This window comes from Vulpes lagopus, unplaced genomic scaffold (genome assembly GCF_018345385.1).
Source record: "Vulpes lagopus strain Blue_001 unplaced genomic scaffold, ASM1834538v1 ctg310, whole genome shotgun sequence".
Classification (NCBI taxonomy): Eukaryota; Metazoa; Chordata; class Mammalia; order Carnivora; family Canidae; genus Vulpes; species Vulpes lagopus.
The window spans coordinates 7,501-12,500 of NW_024570730.1; the positions used below are offsets into that span (position 1 = coordinate 7,501).

A 5,000-nucleotide genomic window follows, 5' to 3' on the forward strand; every position below is an offset into this window, starting at 1 on the left:
ACTGAGGTGGGGGGAGGGGGGAAGGAAGAAAAGGGCAAGGGGTGGAGGAGGAAAACACAACACCACCAAACAAAAGAAAACCACCTTGGGTGTCTCATTGACTCACACTCTAGTATTTTACCTTCTGTTGGAAAGACAGACGCCAGGTATCCGGTGAACTGAACCCACTTTATCAATTAAGCTAGTTACACCTTCAAAGTTCCAGGTCACCAAAGATTTGGGAAGGTATTGTAAAAGTTTAACCTATAGACCTTTTTTCATCTTTTTCTTTTTTTCTTTCTTTCTTTCTTTCTTTCTTTCTTTTTTTTTACCTGCTTGCTCGTAACAAGGAAAAGTACACGAGACAGACAAAATCGATCATTTGAAGTAGTTTCCGTGGACAAATCCTCAGAAGCACAACTTAACCAATCCGTTGAGTTCACAGCAAAAGTTGAGTACGCCCGTGCCTCGGGGCCTGGACCCTCGGGCATCCTTCCGGGTCGGTCCTGGGGGAACAAGGGGATAAGTAGTTCTCCTTTTCTTTGCTGTGCCTGTGGGGTCTAACAAGACACCACACGTGTCTTGTTTCTTTGTAATGATGTGGCGGAGGGGTGTATCTCGATCACCACCATTCCAGGGCCCACAAACTGTGACGGGAGCACAGGGCATCCCACCGCCCACCCCAACCCCAACGGCGGCGGGGGTGGGGGTGGGTGGGGGCAAAGCTGGTCATCCGTGTGAAGTGTGACGGTGATAGCTCCCAGGACACGTCTTCTTACAGGAAACCCACAGGGACCGCGGATACGCAGAGATGACTGAGGCCGATGTAAATCCGAAGGCCTACCCCGTGGCAGATGCCCACCTCACCAAGAAACTCCTGGACGCTTGTTCAGCAGTCCTGTAATTACAAGCAGCTTCGGAAAGGAGCTCACGGAGCCACCAAAACCCTCCACGGAGGCATCCCTGAGTTCATCCTGATGGCTGGCTGCAGACGCCGAGCCCCTGGAGGTCATCCCGCACCTTCCGCTGCCTGCCGCGCCGCGTGAAGAGAAGAACGTGCCCTACGTGTGTTCGTGCGCTCCAAGCAGGCCCTCGGGTGGGCCTGCGGGGTGTCCGGGTGTCCTAGTGTCATTTGCCAATACGCTCCTGCCGTCTGCTTTGGTAACGTGACGTCGTTCCCCTTCTCCCCCCAAATCCCAACCCATGCCCCTGAGGGTGGCAGGGCAGCAGCCTACCAAAGAGATGTGCTGCAGACTTCGAGGCTACCGGGGTGAGTCAGACAGACGGCAGCTGACGTAAGGAGTTGAGAAGTGGCTAGGGAAAAAAAAGAAAAGAAAAAGAAAGAAAGAAAGAAAGAAAGAAAGAAAGAAAGAAAGAAAGAGAGGGTCCACTGATGATGCCGGAATGAAGTCTGAGCAAGTCACGGAGACGTGACCGGAAGCTACAGCAGAGACCTCGGAATCAAGGAAACATGCTCTCTGGTGAATGGAGTCGTCTTTCACGGACGCTCCGTACCAGGTCTGAGAGGCCTTACGCCTGTTTCCTGCCAGAATCGGATCAGATGTATGTATCCTTTATCACATCAGACGGACAGAGCCAGCCTGTCATTCTGGTGAGCATCCTAATAAAGAAATATCTTCAAACTCCACCGCACCCCCCCTCCAAAAAATAAAGGAAACCAACAACCATGCATTGGCTCCAAAGGCGTAGATGTCGCCCCAGCCCCCCCCCCCCGCCGCCCCGCGTCCTCAAAAAACTCAATCTATGTGTTCCCCACTCCCACTGTCAGGCTCCCGTGGTGGCCCAATGGCTCGGGTGATTTTTGCTCCTTACAGGGGGGCGGCGGGATGAGGAGGGGGGGCGGCGATGGCGTTGGAGGCACCCGGGATGATGGCAGAGGAGTTGACCACTCCATCCACAGGAGTGTTGCAGAAACGGGGGGGGGGTGTGCGGGGGCCACGGGAGAGGCGGAGGCGCAGAGGCGGCAAGGCAGTCCCCGCCCCCGCCAGGACTGAGACAGATTTAAAGGTTTTTATTTTTTTCCTTTTTTTTTTTAAGGATTTCTTTATTTACTCCTGAGAGACACAGAGAGAGGCAGACAGAGACACAGGCAGAGGGAGAAGCAGGCTCCCCGCAGGCAGGGAACCGGATGCGGGCACAGGACCCCAGGGTATCCCTTCCACCTCCCCAACCCCCCCCCCCCCCCCCCGCATCACGCCCTGAGAGGAAGGCAGCCGCCCAACCACTGAGCCACCCAGGTGTCCACCCGTCCCTCTTGTCCCTCTTTTCCTTTCTCTATCCGTCAACCTTCCAGCCTTCCGCCTCCAACGCCCCCTGTTCCTTCATGTCGGCTTCCTCCTGGAAAACAGGACTTGTCCGTGGTTGCCTTTCAGCCCTCTGAAAGAGGTGGAGGTGCAGGCAGTGGGTTGGGCATCGGTTCTGGTGCTCGTGCGTGCGTGCGTGCATGCGTGCGGACTTCGGATTTCTGGCGTCTGCCTGCCTGGCCTGCTTTCCCCGTCTTCTTCATGATTTGGACTCATGGGAAGTGTGTGTGTGTGTGTGGGGGGGGGAGTCGGGTCCTTATTTCTCTGGACCACCTCTTGGGTCCCATCCCACGAGGCATCTTTCTGATGGGGTGACCTGGAAGTCCGAACGTAGGGAATTTTCTTTTCTTTCTTTCTTTCTCTTTCTTTCTTTCTTTTTATTTTTACCAGATTTTGAGAGAGAGAGAGAGAGAGAGAGAGAGAAAGGGGCAGAGACCTAGGCAGAGGGAGAAGCAGGCTCCAATGCAAGGAGCTCGATGTGGGGCTGGATCCCCGGATCCTGTGATCAGGACGTGCCCCTAAGGCAGATGCTCCACACGGAGCCACCCAGGCGTCCCCGTTTCTGTATTATAAGGGAGACAGAGAGGCAACCTGTGTTCAGAGGGACGGAAACAGAGCCCGTGTGCTGAGGTTTCTCGGAGCCCTTTGGACCTTTGGCCGGTGCGAAAGCCAAGGGAGCGGGGCCCAGAAACGTTCAAGGCTGAGAATTCCCTTGCTCAATATTCATTTCGCAGATGCCTGATTGCAAGTGGTATGGAATGGAATGGAATGGAATGGAATGGAATGGAATGGAATGGAATGGTATGGCATGGCATGGCAAACGTGTCTGTCTGTTTGGGTTACTAGCAGGACCCAGAGAGCCGAAGCTCTCGACCTCAGGGACTTGAAGTTGCAAGTTGGATGCCAGAGATAGAGAGGTAGGCTCAGGCAGGCAGGGCCAGAAAGCTGGCTCGCCCGCCCGGGGAGTCCAGGTGTGAGGCATATGGGATCGCAGGGCAGCTGGGACACAGCCTGGTCCGGATCCACCCAGGTCAGTAGCGTTTCCCGACTCAGGAAAACGTCGGGTGCCCAAGCAGGGCCTTCCTTAGGGATGTTTCGCTCCCCCTCCCCCTCCCCTTCCCCCTCTCCGGGACGGGGACATCTGCACCGCTAGGGGGCGCAGCGGCCGCCGCCGGCGGCGGCAGCGTCTTCCGAACCACCCATGCCGCCCCGGTTCCGGTTCCGGTTCCAGCCCCCGGGAAGGGCGCACTTGGAAACGTCATCCGAGGCGTCCTGGAGCCCTCACCCCCAAAGATCCGGGACACCGGACGGCGGGCTTCTTTCCGGATCTGTTGTAGAAATGTCCGCAAGGGGATCTCTGGGTGGCTCAGCGGTTTAGTGCCTGCTTTTGGCCCAGAGTGCGATCCTGGAGTCCCGGGATCGAGTCCCACGTCGGGCTCCCGGCATGGAGCCTGCTTCTCCCTCCTCCTGTGTCTCTGCCTCTCTCTCTCTCTTTCTCTATCATAAATAAATAAATAAATAAATAAATAAATAAATAAATAAATAAATAAATCTTAAAAAAAAAAAAAGAAATGTCCACAACCCCAAAGCTGTCCTTCCTGCCTCACGTCCCCACGCCCCGGCACCGTGTGCCCAGGGAGAGGGGCCCTCCGCTTTGTCGCCACCGCTACAGCAGACAAGAACACGTCCTCAGCACAAGAACGGTCCCATGAGAATCGGCCCCGTCTTAGCTTATTCCCTAGGCGGATACGGTAGGGTGTCGTCTAGAGATAGACGTAGAGCACGAGGTCGCGTGCAGGAAGCAGAGGAACACGCAAGGCCGTGGGGGAAGCAATGGGGAGTAAGAGGGGTGCGTTAGGGACGCCCGGGATCGAATCCCACATCGGGCTCCCAGTGTATGGAGCCTGCTTCTCCCTCTGCCTGTGTCTCTGTCTGTCTGTCTGTCTGTCTGTCTCTCTCTCTGTGTGTGTGTGTGTGACTATCATAAATAAATAAAAATTTAAAAACAAAAAAAAGAAGAAAAAAGAAAGAAAGAAAGAAAGAAAGAAAGAAAGAAAGAAAGAAAGAAAAAGAAAGAAAGAAAAAGAAAAACTAAAAAAAAAAAAAAAAAGGCCAACTTGCGGCAACAGCGGGTGGCCCCGGCAGTCGAGCTCCGCCTTCAGCCCAGGGCGTGGTCTTGGAGACACGGGCTCAGAGTCCCACGTCGGGCATCCTGGATGGAGCCTGATACTCCGTCTCTCCGTCTCTGACAAAAGAAGAAAGAAAGAAAGAAAGAAAGAAAGAAAGAAAGAAAGAAAGAAAGAAAGAAAGAAAGAAAGAACAATGAATAATGAATGAATGAACGAATAAAAAGTAAGCACATAAGCAAGTACATCCATCCATCCATCCATCCATCCATCCATCCATGCATCCATGCATCCATCCATCCAAACAAACAAACCTTCCAAGAAAAGAAAAGAAAAAAAAAGGCCAACTTGCGGGAACGGCCGGGTGGCCCCGCGGTCGAGGTCCACCTTCAGCCCCGGGCGTGGTCCTGGAGAGGCGGGCTCAGAGTCCCACGTCAGGCGCCCTGGATGGAGCCTGCTTCTCCATCTTTCCGTCTCTGATAAATCAATCGATCAATCAATAGTAAGCAAATAAGTAAGTAAATACATACATACATACATACATACATACATACATAGAAACCTCCCCCCC

At 53.8% G+C, this 5,000-nt stretch overlaps 1 pseudogene; it reads left to right on the forward strand.

The window, feature by feature from the left end:
• The first annotated feature begins 340 nt into the window (after positions 1-340).
• On the forward strand, positions 341-1,253 carry LOC121483870 (annotated as a pseudogene).
• The last annotated feature ends 3,747 nt before the right edge of the window (positions 1,254-5,000 follow it).